The 14,646-nt window shown below is 45.4% G+C and overlaps 1 protein-coding gene across 10 annotated transcripts in view; it reads right to left on the bottom strand.

Moving 5' to 3' along the window:
- The window catches only part of TNIP1 (TNFAIP3 interacting protein 1), a 72,552-nt gene that overhangs the window by 53,629 nt on the left and 4,277 nt on the right, over window positions 1–14,646 (bottom strand). The window lies entirely within an intron of this gene.

Here is a 14,646-nt window from a genome sequence, read left to right on the forward strand (position 1 = left end):
GGGCTTGATTTTTTAGAATTTGGGAGGCTCCAGTGGCTGTGTCGCTGCTCCAGCAGCCATTTTAGCTGGTGACCACGTGGAGCCTGGAGGCCTCGTGATCGGCTCTGGTTTCCAGCCCGACAGCCCCTAAAGCCTGATCGAAGCGCCAGCGAGCAGAGGGAGCGCGGAGAAGAATGCGAAGCCCTCAACACTAGGGAAAGCCACGGAAGCAGCTGGGAAGGGTCACAGCGGCAGCACAACCTCCCAGAAAGCCACGGCAGCCCCAGAGGGTGCAAGCGCGGCAAATTCAAAAGGAAGAACTGTGAGGGGAGAGAGACCGGCTGCTGTGACTGAAGAGGAGGTGAGGGACGGATTGGGCAGAAGCGCAAGGAATGGCCGTAAGTAGAAGAGCAATGGCGGACAGGGCCCCTTCACCTCCTATGTTGCCAGAGGAGGCTACCTCTTCTAGACAGCAGCCCACCACCTCCTCCAGGAGGCTTAAAGCCTCAGCCAACTCTCACCCCTCCCGTGCCTGCCAGAAGGATGAGGATAGGACGCACAGGGCTTTATTAAAGACCTTTTCCAGGGCAGAGAGGTTGCGGGCCCTGAAGAGTAGGATCAGCCCTTCCCCATCCAGATCCAGGTCCAGGTCACCCCTGGGGGCTTTTCTAGGCAGGATTCTCCCCCTAGGTCCCCAGATTCCCTGAGGGGGTGCAGTGGGGGGTTGCCCATTCCCCTCCCCTTTCCATGGAGGATCTTGACCAGGTAGATAACCAGCCTGAGTTTCTATCTCTAGAGACACAGCTGGGAGGTAGAGATCAGTCCAGGCCTTCCCTGGCACCTATCCCCAGCCATAGTCAGGTGCCAGTGGGATCCAGCTGGGACTCCTTAGATATGGAGGACTTGCCTGTGCATCTCCAGAACCTCATTGAAAGAGCCATTGCTTCAGGTATGGCTGCAGGCATGCAGCGCCAGGTGCCTCACTCTGCACCTCAGGGCGAGGTCACGGTCCCCAGTTCTTCATCATCCCAGCCAGGGGGTCCTTCCCAGCCAGTCTGTCCTCCTGGGTCCTCTTCCTTGGCGAGTGAGGGGTCTGTCCTGGGGGACAAGGCGCAGCATGACCCAGATCTCTCTGAGGATGAGGAGGACCTGGAACCTGACCCCCCCACCTTCACGGGATTGTTCCCTCCTACCTTGTTCCGGTCCCTCCTACGCAAAGCCCGTGCCACTGCTCAGCTGGGGGGGGGGCAAGACGGCAAAGGAAGGGGAGCCAGCAAAGGAGCTCCAGGGCACGGTCTATTCCAAGCCCAAAACAGTTAAAGAGGAGATCCCTGCTCCCAACCTATTCTTGGAAGTAGTTAAGAGGCAGTGGGAGACACCTGGGGCCTTTCCTACCCCAGGCAGTAATGACAGACGGTTCTATAACATCGAACCAGATTTCTCCCAAGCATTGCAGATCCCTCTGTGGATCCACTGGTGGTGGACTTGGCTGCCCTGGCCTCGCTGGTACCCAAGGATGTGGCAGACAACCTGAAGGGAGAGGACAGGAAGGCGGAGATGAACCTCAGAAAGCCTTCCAGTCGTCGGCTTGGGCCATTAAGGCGGCGGCCTCTGCCTCGTTTTTCAATCGTATGGCAATCCTTTGGATGGAACAGATCCAGGCACGCATTCCATCGGAGGACGTCCGCCTACACCAAGATATCAGCAAGTTAGTGGCGGTCGCTCAGTTCTCGGCTGACGCAACCTTAAACGCCATGAAGTTTGCTTCCAGGGCTATGGCATTGTCTGTCGCATCACTTCCTGTGGCTCCAGGGCTGGCAGGTGGACAACAAGGTGAAGTGGCAACTAGCGACAGCAACCTACACGGGGGGGTTTCCCTCTTTGGGACTACCCGTGACCCCATCCTGGTGGAGGATAAGAACAAGAAGAAGGCGCTTCCGACATCGACCAAGAAGGCAGAGCAGAGCATGCCCTATTATCGCAGGTCAGCACAGCGACCACAGGAACAGGAAACCCACCAGAGCAGGTACCCGGCAGGCAGGGCAGATAGGCCATCCAACAGGGGATACAATTGGGACAGATCCCGATTCCAGCCTCAGGGTAAATGGCCCTTTCAAGGGGGGGTCGCCCCTTCCACCGGGGCAAGTAGGTCACCCATGACCCCAACCATTGGCGGCCACCTAGCTCTGTTTGCAGACTCCTGGGCGGGGATATCCACAGATGCCTGGGTCTTCAGTACAGTGACCTATGGTCTCCGCCTGAAATTCCTTTCCCTTCCCCTTAATTGTTTCCGGGTGTTTCCCCCAGCCAAGAATGTTGACAAGCGCTAGCAGATGCGGCAGGCCATCCAGCATTTGTTCGACATTACGTGCATAGAAAGAGTCCCTGCGGACCAGGCGGGCAAGGGGTTCTATTCAAACCTGTTCCTAGTGCCAAAATCATCGGGGGGATGGAGAGCCATTTTAGACCTAAAGCTTCTAAAGCAATTCTTAGTATATAGACGTTTCAAGATGGCATACCTCAAGTCTATCCTGGCAAGGATTCAGGAGGGAGACTACATGGCATCCATTGATCTCATGAGGCCTACCTGCACATCTCCATCTACCCCGAGCATAGATGTTTTTTACGCTTCTCCTACTTAGGGCTTCACTACCAGTACAGGGCCCTACCGTTTGGGTTGGCTTCGGCCCCCAGAACCTTTACCAAGGTGTTAGCGGTAGTGGCTGCCCATCTGAGGGAGCTTCCCATCAGTCTCTTTTGCTACCTGGATGACATCTTCATCCAGGGGGCGTCTTCTGCTCAGACTAGGTCAGATCTTCAGCAGGTCATTGACACCCTCCAAGGCTTAGGGTTCTCGATTAACTTCGAGAAGAGTACCCTCTCCCCATCCACCCGAATCCTACACCTGGGGGCGGTTATTGATTCCCAGTTGGGTTGAGTGTTTCTTTCCCCAGATCGCAGGTCCAGCTTGTTGAAGTTAATCAAGCAGATCCAGAAGGATCGTTGTGTTCCCATAGCCCTTCTTTCCAGCTTGCTGGGAAAGTTCATCTCATGCATCGAGGTGGTCCTGTGGGCGCGCCTGCATGCCAGGACGGTCCAATGGAGACTGCTGTCATATCAGAGGGCAGATTCCAGCAATTCAACAATCAATGTACCAGCGACGCCACGAGTGCTGATGTCTCTCAAGTGGTGGATGCCCCCAGCATTGCTCAAGGGTTGCGAATTCAGGGAGCAGGAGTGACTCATATTGACAACAGACACCAGCCTGTTCGGTTGAGGGGCAACCCTAGACTCCCAGCTGGCACAGGGACGGTGGTCAAAGAACGACCTTCAACACAACATAAATTGGCTGGAGCTCCGGGTGGTCCACCTCGCCCTACGACGGTTCCAAACCTTAGTAGAAGGTCACCACGTCCTTGTCTTAACAATGTTGCAGCAAAGGCGCACATCAATCGACAGGGGGGCACACAATCCAGAGCATTGCACATCGAGGCGATGGCGCTGGGATACTGGGCGGAGAAACACCTGTGCTCTATCCGAGCGGAACACATCACCAGCGTCGACAACCATCAGGCAGACTGGCTGAGCCGGGAGACAGTAGACAACGGAGAGTGGAGTCTGTCCAAGTAGCTCTTCCAGAAGATCTGCCAGAGGTTCGGGAGACCAGTGGTGGACCTGTTCACCACTCCGTCCAAGGCTCAGCTGCCACAGTTCTTCTCTCGTTTCTCAGCTTGGGGAATGGAGGGGGTCAATGCCCTTCGCTCCAGGTGACCGGCCGGGCTGCTGTACGCTTTTTTCCCCCTACCTCTTCTTCCCGGGGTCATCCACAAGGTAGTCAGAGAGCAGGCAGAAGTAATCCTAATGGCCCCCTACTGGCCCAGGAGGGTCTGGTTCGCGGACCTGCTGAGTCTGTCGGCAGGGAGACTGTGGAGGATTCCCCCGGGGGGAGGTGAGATTGCTACAAGGGAAGTTGGTCCATCCAGATCCACAGTGGCTCCAACTGGCCATGTGGAGATTGAGCGGGAGCACCTGAGAAGCGCCCTCCTGTCCAGAAAGTGATCAGGACCATCGAGGCCTCCCGCAGACTTTCAACCAACTGGATTTACGATTCCACCTGGGTGACATTTGTTTCCTGGTGCCAGGCTGCCCACATGACCCCTTCCAGGGCCACGGTCCCTCATGTATTGGAATTCCTCCAGGAGGGTTTGGACAAGGGCCTGTCCCTACCCACGGTTAGGAGACAGCTGGCGGCACTGACCACGGAGCTCCCTGGGGAGGGCCCCACTCCGCTACCTCATTTGCCCTTAGTTAAGAGGTTCCTCAAGGGGGCAGCCCACCTTCATCCACCGCCAGTCCACAGATTTCCTACGTGGCACCTTCCCACGGTGCTACAGGCCCTTATGGCCGAGGTTTTTGAACCGCTCCAAATGGTCAGCCGGAAGCTACTCACTTGTAAGGTTATGTTCCTGGTGGCAATCACCTCAGCTAGGTGAGTATCGGAGCTGGGGGCCCTCTCCTACAGGGAAGATCTATGCATGTTTCAGAACAACAGGGTAGTGCTATGCCTGGACCCGGCATTCCTACCCAAGGTAAACACAGTCTTCCACCGGGCCCAGGAGATGGTTCTCCCAGACTTCTGCCCAGACCCGGTCAGGGAGCGTGAACATAGGTAGCAATGCCTAGATGTAAGGAGGGCCTTACGGATCTATTTAAGGCAGACGGTGGAGTTCCAAAGGTCTGAGGCTCTGTTTGTATCATTCCAACCCTCGTTGCTAGGAAAGAGGGTTTCCCCGTCCACCATTAGCCGGTGAATCCGTCTCGCCATTGCCCTCGCCTACGAGGCGCCAAACTTGCCGGTTCCGGCCGGAATCACAGCACATTCCATTAAGAGCGCAGCCACCTCAGCGGCCTAGGCCTCTCAGGCCCCTATAGAAGACATCTGCAGGGCAACGATGTGGGCTTCTCCGTCGCCCTTCATCCGGCACTACAGGTTGGATGCCTTCGCATCTTCTGACGTGGCGTTCGGCCACAGGATCCTGCAGCAGGTCCTGCCGGATAAGTGAGGGCCCACCCTATGGGACGGAAACTTGGGTATGTCCCATCACTGGACCATCCTGCAAACCCACTCTGGAAAATGACAGTTGGTCTTACCTGAACTGTTATTTTAAGAGGTGTTTGCAGGATGGGCCAGTTCCCACCCTAGGTTAGATAGACAGTATTGGGGGTGGAGGTGTCTCCTTTGTGACTTGTTTTCAGGATCTCGGGAGCGAATACTGCATTAAAACTGGAGTCAGAGGAGAGGAGCCCAGAGGCGTGGCTTCAGATTCAACTCAGTATCGAGGCCAATTGGCTGTGAGAATACCATCACCGGCCCATCCTGCAAACACCTCTTAAAATAACAATTCAGGTAAGACCAACTGTCATTTCCTTTGATGCTGAATGCCACATTGTAACAGCCATTGACTTTGTGCAGTTGTTTCACAGAAGAATCTGGCAAGCCAATGCTGGAAATGGAATGATAGATCAAATTACTGCTTGGTTTAACACAGCAGGATGCTTCTCATGGTCATATGATAGATACCATTTATGAGATATAAATTTTTAAGCCCTGTGTTCTGTTGGCTTATTTTTAAAAAATGATATGCAAAGAGAGAGATAGGGAGGGGGGGAATCCATGAAAGCATAATTTCTTCTGCACTAAACAAAGCTTGTCTTAGGTAAACATTCACATCATGTTATACAATTAAATTATTAATATATCAGTCATTTTACGTAACTCTTATAAAAGGGGGAAATTAAGCACATTAGGAAAATAGGAATCCTCTTGCATTTTGGTATCTTATAATTAAAAAATCCACTGTAACACAGCTCAAAAATACCATAAGCATTGGAAAAATGAGTACTTCAGAATAAACTTAATATGTGAAATTCTGGAAATTCTTTTCAGAGGGAACCTCTATTAATCAAGATAAATCATATAAACTAATGTTGCATTTCAAATATCTCTATCTACAACAATTTGTTGAACCCAACAGTTTCTTCCTTAAAAAGATGACCAGTAGCCATGAAATAATGGTAGTTTCCAATCCATATATGGCGAAATGGATTCCCATTTTGGGAGATCTCTATGGAGATTCTCAGTCATCCAGGTCATGGTTATCCTAAAAATGCTTTTTCAGAAAGCAACTAGACTGTTTTTTCTTGAAGACGCTTGGATGCTTCTCATCCAAGAGGCTTGAAAAGCACCTTTCAGAGAGTTTGAGAGATCAAGATGTCAATTTATTTAATGACCTCTCGTATTTCTGAATATCAGACTCAAGAGTATCACCACTACAGAGCTGTTTTGGTAACAGCAATAACCATTATAGCTCTATTTTGTATCCTAATGTCATGGCCTCGTCAGATTCCAGTTCAGAGGAGGAGTTGAAACTGGGACTATCCAATGGGGATGGCACATCTCCTCTGAAATGTTTGGCGAGCCCAGGGGCTGAGGATGATGCTATCCAAGGCCCCTCCAGCATTGGGGGAGGTGGTCAACTGAACAGGGAGCTGCCTGTCCACGCAAACATGGGGGAGGATCAACTGCAGACAGGAAATGGTGTTGAGAGGCAGCAGATGCCCTTTGATGAGGAACAGCTGTCTCCCCCACTCAATCCAAGCTCAAAGGAGGCCTGTGAGGCTGCTGACATAGAAGCCACCTCATCCTGCCTCACAAGGAATACCTACCTAACTTGGTCTGATTTAAGCAGAGGCTGAGGGAGAATTCTTTGTCGGGAACAATTGTTTTGCTTCATCTTGTACTTCCCCAGCCTTGAAAAAAACCCTGATTTGAATCACATTTCTGCCTTGTGGAGTCTGGACCTCGCCTTGTGGACCTTAAATCTTGCATACGACTTACGGACCTTGCGTTGTGAACCTGCACCTTGTTTTTGAACTTCCTCTCTTCCTTTGTGAATTGGCTTTGGTGGTTATTGGGTTATGTTTGTGGGACTGTGTTGTGCTGAGTGTGGGTGGCTGTCTTCAGAGAAGTTTCGGATGGAGCTTCACCAACCATTGCAGGACCATTTGTCATGGAATTAGCAGAGCAATAAAGGATTCTATCCAAGCCTGCCACTGCCTAGGCGACCTGGGTCATAAGACCTAGTTTGTTAAATCCTCTAATGAAAGAGAAGATTCTGAGACATTGAGGGCTTTACTGGCCCATACTTAGACATTAAAATGAAGATGAAGATACCATTGTTCTTTTGGCCAAATGTTACTTATTGCAACCACTCAAATCTCAAATATTCAACCTCAAATCTTACTAATTGATCTTAGTTACAAACTTTCACCAGATTTGGTGCAGAAAAATCACCTAATTCTTTCTATATCTGGATTCCCAAAGTTCATAAGGATCAAGTTGGAGTTGGCTTGTTACTGCATAGCACACCTCTCCTGTAGCTAATAGAGTAGGAGGGGAAATTCCGGACTTGCCAAGCTGGTTAGGCCTCAACATTTTCCAAGGATATTAAAAGTGCCAATTTCAAGATGGCACATGAAGGCAAGTTCCAGTGAAGAAAACCTACTATTCACTAATCCAAGAAAGAAATTAAATAAATTTAATGGCATAAATTTAAATTCTGAATATATATTTTTTAAAAACTTCTTTGAGAACTGAAGTTTCCAAAAAGAAAAATGAGCAGAAATGTCTCCCCCACCTTAACCTGTAAAAGACTGAATTTCTAACAAGATACTTCAGACTCCTTAGCAACTGCCTGAATGAAACTAATTCTTTTCAGGCAATATCATTACACTTTCCTTTAGCAAGGTTTATTGAGATGAAAAGGATGGGGTTACAAAAATTTCAGCAAGTGAATTATTTCCCATTTACAATCAATGTAATAATGGAAACTCCAGTTTTTTAATAATAGCAATCTCGTGACCCACTAGGGACATGGATCTTTTCACTGGTAACAGAGCAGCTGGTATCTGGCAGTTTACAAAACAGTCTTCAAAACAGTTTACAAAATATATGTTTGCAAAATGTTCAATGCGTGAACTATGCACGACACAGCTGGCTTTGCATGGTCTATGACTGAACTGAAATACAGTATGTATGTTTTGGGTGTTTAAAACTATCTACAGAATGAAATGGGAGCATTATATTCTTGATATGGACTGACATGGATTTGTTTTGGGAATAAGTGATTCAGAGGATAAGAGAATATTGATGTCAGTAGCTGAAGGTTGTGGGAAAGGAAGGCATCGAGAAGATCAGGAGTCAGCAGGCAGATGGGATATGTTGCACAGAGAAATATTAAAAAAGAAGGGAGAGACCGTTTTAGCTATGGGATCTGACTTTGGCTGAAACTAGAACAAACATTTTTTTTTTCTTTTTCCTGAATTATAGCCAATTTAAAATAAATTAGCTGAACTTCCAGAATGAGATTTCAGGTTGGCTGAGGAATTCTCGGAGTTGAAATCCACACATCTTAAAGTTGCCAAGGTTGAGAAACGCCACTGTGGATATGTTCAGCCGAAGGTAAATCCCTGCCTTCAAATTCCATACATACTTTCAAGGGAAAACACAACTGCATTCTGCTTGCTTTATGTCAACTGAACACAACCACTCCAACAACAGCCTCCTGTAGCAGATGGCATAAAACAACCCTTTTATCTGCTTGGCACATGATATATTCATCAAATATATCCCACTTTGCCAAGCTGAGAAAGCAGATCATGGGGGGAGAATATAGATTGAGGTTCAGCTGATAATGAAACAGAAGACATATCAAAACTATGAGAAAGAGTCATTGGTTCATGAGTAATCTATCTATTTCTGGAGATTCCCAGCAGCTGACTGGAAATTGATCAAGAAATATAGTCAGTCTATGCTTGCATGCAGAGAGAATACTTAAGTGCACTAATCTTGGAGAGTAGATAACATTTTCCATAATAGGATATTTTCTTTTGAAGAATTGGTGACCCAGAGATCCTTTTGGGGATTAGGTTTGTAGCAGACAACTGCCAAACATAACAACTGAAACCTTACAATTACCCCAGTTTGAAACAATGTGGCTTCAACACTGAATGATGAAGTCACCATCCTTTAATGATCTTGGGGGTGAGGGTGGGGGGTTGAGGGAGGAAATCAGCAAATACTGTACAGATTGTACCAGATTAGTAACTGAATCCCACAAGATAATCAAGCATCAAATCTATATTAATGCAATGTTCATGTTCTCATCTTGTTGCAACTTACTGAACTACCTGAACATCAAAGGTTCCAAGTATCCCACTGAGCAGCAATTTCTACAGTCTTAACAACAATGAAAACAATATATTATAAATTATTTTACTAATAATGGCCTGCTGGAGTAGTAATTTGCAGGAACCAAAAATATCCTAATTACAATTAATCTATTTGATAACCTTATAATTCCATTATTAATTACCATCATTAGAAAATAGATCTTTGGGAAATGAAGAAGGAACCATCACTCTGAACTTAAAACACCAATCACATTATTCACATACCAGTCAAGCAGACAGAGATACTTAATAGGCTACCAGTAACTAGAGTAGGGGTCACTAAGATTGTATAACCGTATTCTGATATCTGGTTATTCTCAAAAATATGGGGTAACTTCAAAATGATGCTCACATTGTTAACAAAGGGCATATATCTCTGTAAGCAGTTTACAGGACAAGTTTTAACCTACTAGATATATAGCAATTCACTTAGACTTATATACCATTTCATTCTTTACAGTCCTCACTGCACAATGTCCAGAGTCAGCATATTGCCCCTAACAATCTGGGTCCTCATTTTACCAACCTCGGAAGGATGGAAGGCTGAGTCAATCTTGAGCTAGTCCGAATCAAACTGCCAAATTGCTAGCAGTCAGTAGAATTAGCCTGCAATGCTGCATTCTAACCACTGGGGGACCATGGCCCTTATATACAATAATATTTTAGATACCTTCCTGCAAAATATCCAGCATGAAGACTCTCAGGCTAAAATTTAGATTGATTTACAGTGCAATGCTATAGATAACAACTGCTTTCCGTTATGCTTATTTCTGTAAATACATAATCTGCAGGGGAATGAAGAGATCAGGAGACCACATCTGAAAGCAAAATATACTTTGCTTTTCAGTGATAAATGAATATCTCTCTCCTTTCATGTGGAATTTAATCGAAGCATGTAGAAATCATTAACTTGATCAGCTTTAGTAGTGAATTTGATTCGTCTAGTATGCTTCTGTAACTGATATAACACCCTGAACTATGAACTGTGCAATGCAGCTAATGAATGCATTTAAACCTTCCACTAAAACTAATTAGGATTTCTACTGTATTCCAATTCATAATAACTTGGAAATAAGCCCAGTTAGTACATTAGATCTCATACATGAGATGTAGTATGTGAGTATACTGCATGGCATAGGGCCAAGCTACCTACAGCTTCACCCCGTTACCAGTTTGCCCTACTTGTTCAGGCAGGGAAGGCATGCTACAGAATGCATTAATCAGAGAACTTCAACTGGTGGGGTCAAGTAAGAAGGCCTTTTCTCCACTGCCCATGTTTTGTGAAACATCCTGCCCTCAGAGGTGAGGAAAATCCCCAATCTCTTCCCACAATGGGGTCAAAACTTGGCTGTGTAGCCTTGCATGGGGAATACAGGGGCCCACACAGCTGTGAGGTTGGTTGGTTGGTAGGTAGGTAGGTCACCTCTAAAGTCCTTATAATATACTTCCAGCAGCAGGCTGAAAATTTTGTGTGTGTGTATTTATTATATAATTATTACATAAAGTAATTATATACCAACCAAATACCAAATTTAAACAGCATTGCAACAGTAGGAAAAACAGCATTCATAGCAACAAATAAACTCACATAAAATATGCTAAAGAAATATATACACTATATATTAAAGCTGCATCACCTGCAAAATATATTATCATTACCAAAAAGACTCTAACCTACCAATGGTGTTTAGCCCATACCATAATGGGCCTCAAAAGTCAAAGTCATTATGGGTCAAAGTCATTATCTTGAAGTGATGCCCAGTTGTGAAATTCAACAGGTTCTGACAGGTTCTGGAAAACTGTTAGTGGAAATTTTGAGTAGTTCGGAGAACCAGCAAATACCACCTCTGGCTGGCCCCAGAGTGGGGAGGGAATGGAGATTTTGCAGTACCCTTCCCCTACCACACCCACCAAGCCATGCCCACAGAACCGGTAGTAAAAAAAATTGAATTTTACCTGTAGTAGGTCCCAAAATGCACTACAGCTCAATGAGGATGGTTAAGGGCTGGCATAACTTCACTCATGACTCCTAATCTCAATTAAGAGTCTCACAGTCATGAGCTGAATTTAGTGAAATTTAGTTTCTACTTGCATCCAGCTCTTTGCCAAGGAACAGTTGCCCCACGGAGAGTCCTAGTGGACAGTTCTAACAATCTTATTATACAAAACCAAAGGAATCATTACCATGTGGTAGAAATACCACAGATCAGGGGTGGGCAATTATAGCAACTTTATGACCTGTGGACTTCAACTCCCAGAATTCTTGAGCCAACCATACTGGTTTAGGAATTCTGGGAGTTAAAGTCCACAGGTTGTAAAGTTGCTACAGTTGTCCACCTCTGCCATAGACAGAAAAGACTTCCATGTAAAAGCCTTATCCCACATAGTAACATAATCTAGGGCAGTGTTACATAATATCCAACTGGATGCTTTGGGAAGCGAAGCTCACCGGACTGGATTACCAGGTGATTCCAGTCACCTTCCAGCAGGCAGTATTTATGATATGCTGCCTACAATTTAGGAAATAGTAAATAGCTATCAGTATTGAACACCATTGATATCCTGATTTTCCATGAATCTGACCAGGCTCTTTTAAAACTATTCAAACCAGCTACCATTACTATAACTGTGACAGTGAATTTCACAGTTTAACAGTGAGTTGTGTGACAAAGTTTTCCATTCTGCCAGTTGCAAATCTTCCCTCACTTAGTTTCACTGATATTTATTTTACTGAAATGCCAATAAAATGAGTCCTTTCCTGTCCTATTTTTTATCATTTCCTCTGTTACGTTAGTAAGTTTTCTACTTATAGATTCATTTTTGGACTTCTGGAATACACACATCTGTTTAATTTCCTATAGCAATGTTTTTCAATCATAGCATATCTAAGATGAACAGGACTTCAGTGTCCAGAATTCCTCAGCCACCACTCCCCAGAATTCTGGGAGTTGAAGTCCAGACATCTTAAGACTGCCGAGGTTGAGAAACACTGATCTGTAGTGTCCAGGTCCTGATAGAATTGGTCCTGGTAGAAGGCCCAGTTCATTACACTTTTTTTGGGGGGGGGGATGCATCTTTTCAATTTCTTAGTCTAATTCAAGAATGCTGGGGTTTTCTAGTAGATTTTCATTCAAATTCTCCTTAGATTTTTTATTTTTTTTATTTTTGGATCAGCCAGAATCGGCTGGTGCCGTGACAACTGTAGCTAGAATTAATGATGACCTTAAAAAAAAAAAGCTGAGGGAAATTATTTGTAAAGAGAAATACACCTTGGCACTTTCAAGACGAAACACTCCCCCTCATACTAAGATCATGAGACAGCCATGTCTGCAGGTGCAAAAGAAGAAACCACAAAGTAATTCTGCCCACCTATTCTCTACTTCACCCACTGAAATGACACTCTGCAGCCTCCATAACAGGATTACTACCACCCACTGTCAGCAGCACTACACATAATACAAAATAAGAGGCAGCACCAGGCGGATTTTTCTCCTTCGTGTTAGAAAACTGAGTGGGGGTAGATGGCTAGAGTGATGGTAAATAAAAGATCCACGTAGTACATCTTTTGAGATAAGATTACAGAAGCTAGTAAAAGGCATTGGGTGAATTGCAGTAGATCAGGCAGTATTTCTGACTCTGCCATCTAATACAGGCAATCTTCATTTAATGGCCACTGTTGGGACCAGCAACTCTGTCACTCAGTGAGGTATCATATGACAGACACAGACTTAAAACCTCACTTCTGCTGTGGTCATTAAGCAAATCACCTAAGGTCGTTATGGAAAACATACGACTACAACTTGCAATTTTACTGATGGCTTCTCTATTGTCTGCTCCATAGAACAAAGAGAACTCAAAATTAAAAATAATTGAAATTGATTTTTAATGTTAGGCAGGGCCCACAACATTGAGAAGGGGCATGTTGTAGGTCTCATCGGGCAGGTACCTAGGAAGGAGACTTCTTTGCCACATGATTGTGGAACATCATCCCACTGGAGATCAGATTGGGTTTAGTCCTTCTGGCTTTTAGGAAGACCCCGAAGGCATGACTTTGTCAATGGGTTTGGGGATCCGATAAGAGTCGGGGCAGTGGTTGTATTGATTGTTTTGATGAATTGGGTATGAGTTTTATATCTTTTAGGATGGCTGACTTAATTAATTAATTTGTTTGCCACCTCTCTCACTGTGAGGTGATTCTGGGTAGCTTATAACATTAAAATAAAGGTGTGTGTGTGTGTGTGTGTGTGTGTGTGTGTGTATAAAATCATAATAAAAATACAATTATAACCAAAAGATGGGAAGGAAGAGAGCAGCATGTACTGGGGGGGAGGATTGCTATTATCCATCAACCACCTCCACCCAGCATGACAGTTCCCCATTGCAGCCTCAAACCAACTAGCAGAGCCAGGTCTTCAATCTCTTGTGGAAGGTCAGGAGGTTTTTACATACATACATACATACATACATACATACATACATACATTTCCTTTTTCTTGCTGTATTGTTCTGTTTTGCCAATGTTTGTATCTATGTGTGTATGTTTTGCCAATGTATGTATGTATGTATGTATGTATGTATACACACATACATACATGCATGCATGCATACATGCATACATATATACAGGGAAAGTATTAATATTTTGGCATATGTTCCCAAGAGTATGAAAAAGACCCAAGAATTGTTTCCAGGAATCAGAGGCCAATTCTAGGCCAGGCTATTTCAGGGGAAGCCATCACATCATGATTCATAGAACATGAATGCCATTAATAAAAAAAAAAAAAATTAACAGAAGCGGGGGAAGAGTATCATGACCTGTCTGCTCTACCTCCTGCCCCAATGACCCAGAAAAGAGAAACGAATGTTAATGGATAATGGATAAAAATCCAAATGATTTAGCCATAAATAAGAACCACCAGCTGGGAAAGAAAATGTATCCAGAGCTGGCACCAAACAAGTACAGGGTAGAGACAGTGTCAACTCTGAAGCTGGCCTGAGAGAGGCCATTTTCTGGGTTTCAGTGTTGCCACACAAAAGCTGAGGGTTAGGGAGGGGGGAATAGAGAAAGAGGGGGTTGTAGTCAAAACAAAATACTTTCTCCTGGGAACCAAGGACAAACTTCTATTCACACCTAGTCAGAGACAGGAGGGATGATATTACCAGGCAACCGGATGGCACCTTGCTTGTTTGGGGAAGGGGAAAAACATTTATTTTTAATTTGGTGAAAACCACAGGAACCTTTAGAGCCGGTTTTCACCAGCCTGTGCCAATATGATCTTTCCAATAAATTAGCTCTTTGAGGAACCTGCTTGTCTCGGAATCCTATTTATCCTAGGAGTATTATTTGGAACCCTGACAGATAATGCATCTCATGGA

The sequence above is a fragment of the Natrix helvetica genome, assembly GCF_964273705.1.
Source record: "Natrix helvetica genome assembly, chromosome: 1".
Taxonomy (NCBI): Eukaryota; Metazoa; Chordata; class Lepidosauria; order Squamata; family Natricidae; genus Natrix; species Natrix helvetica.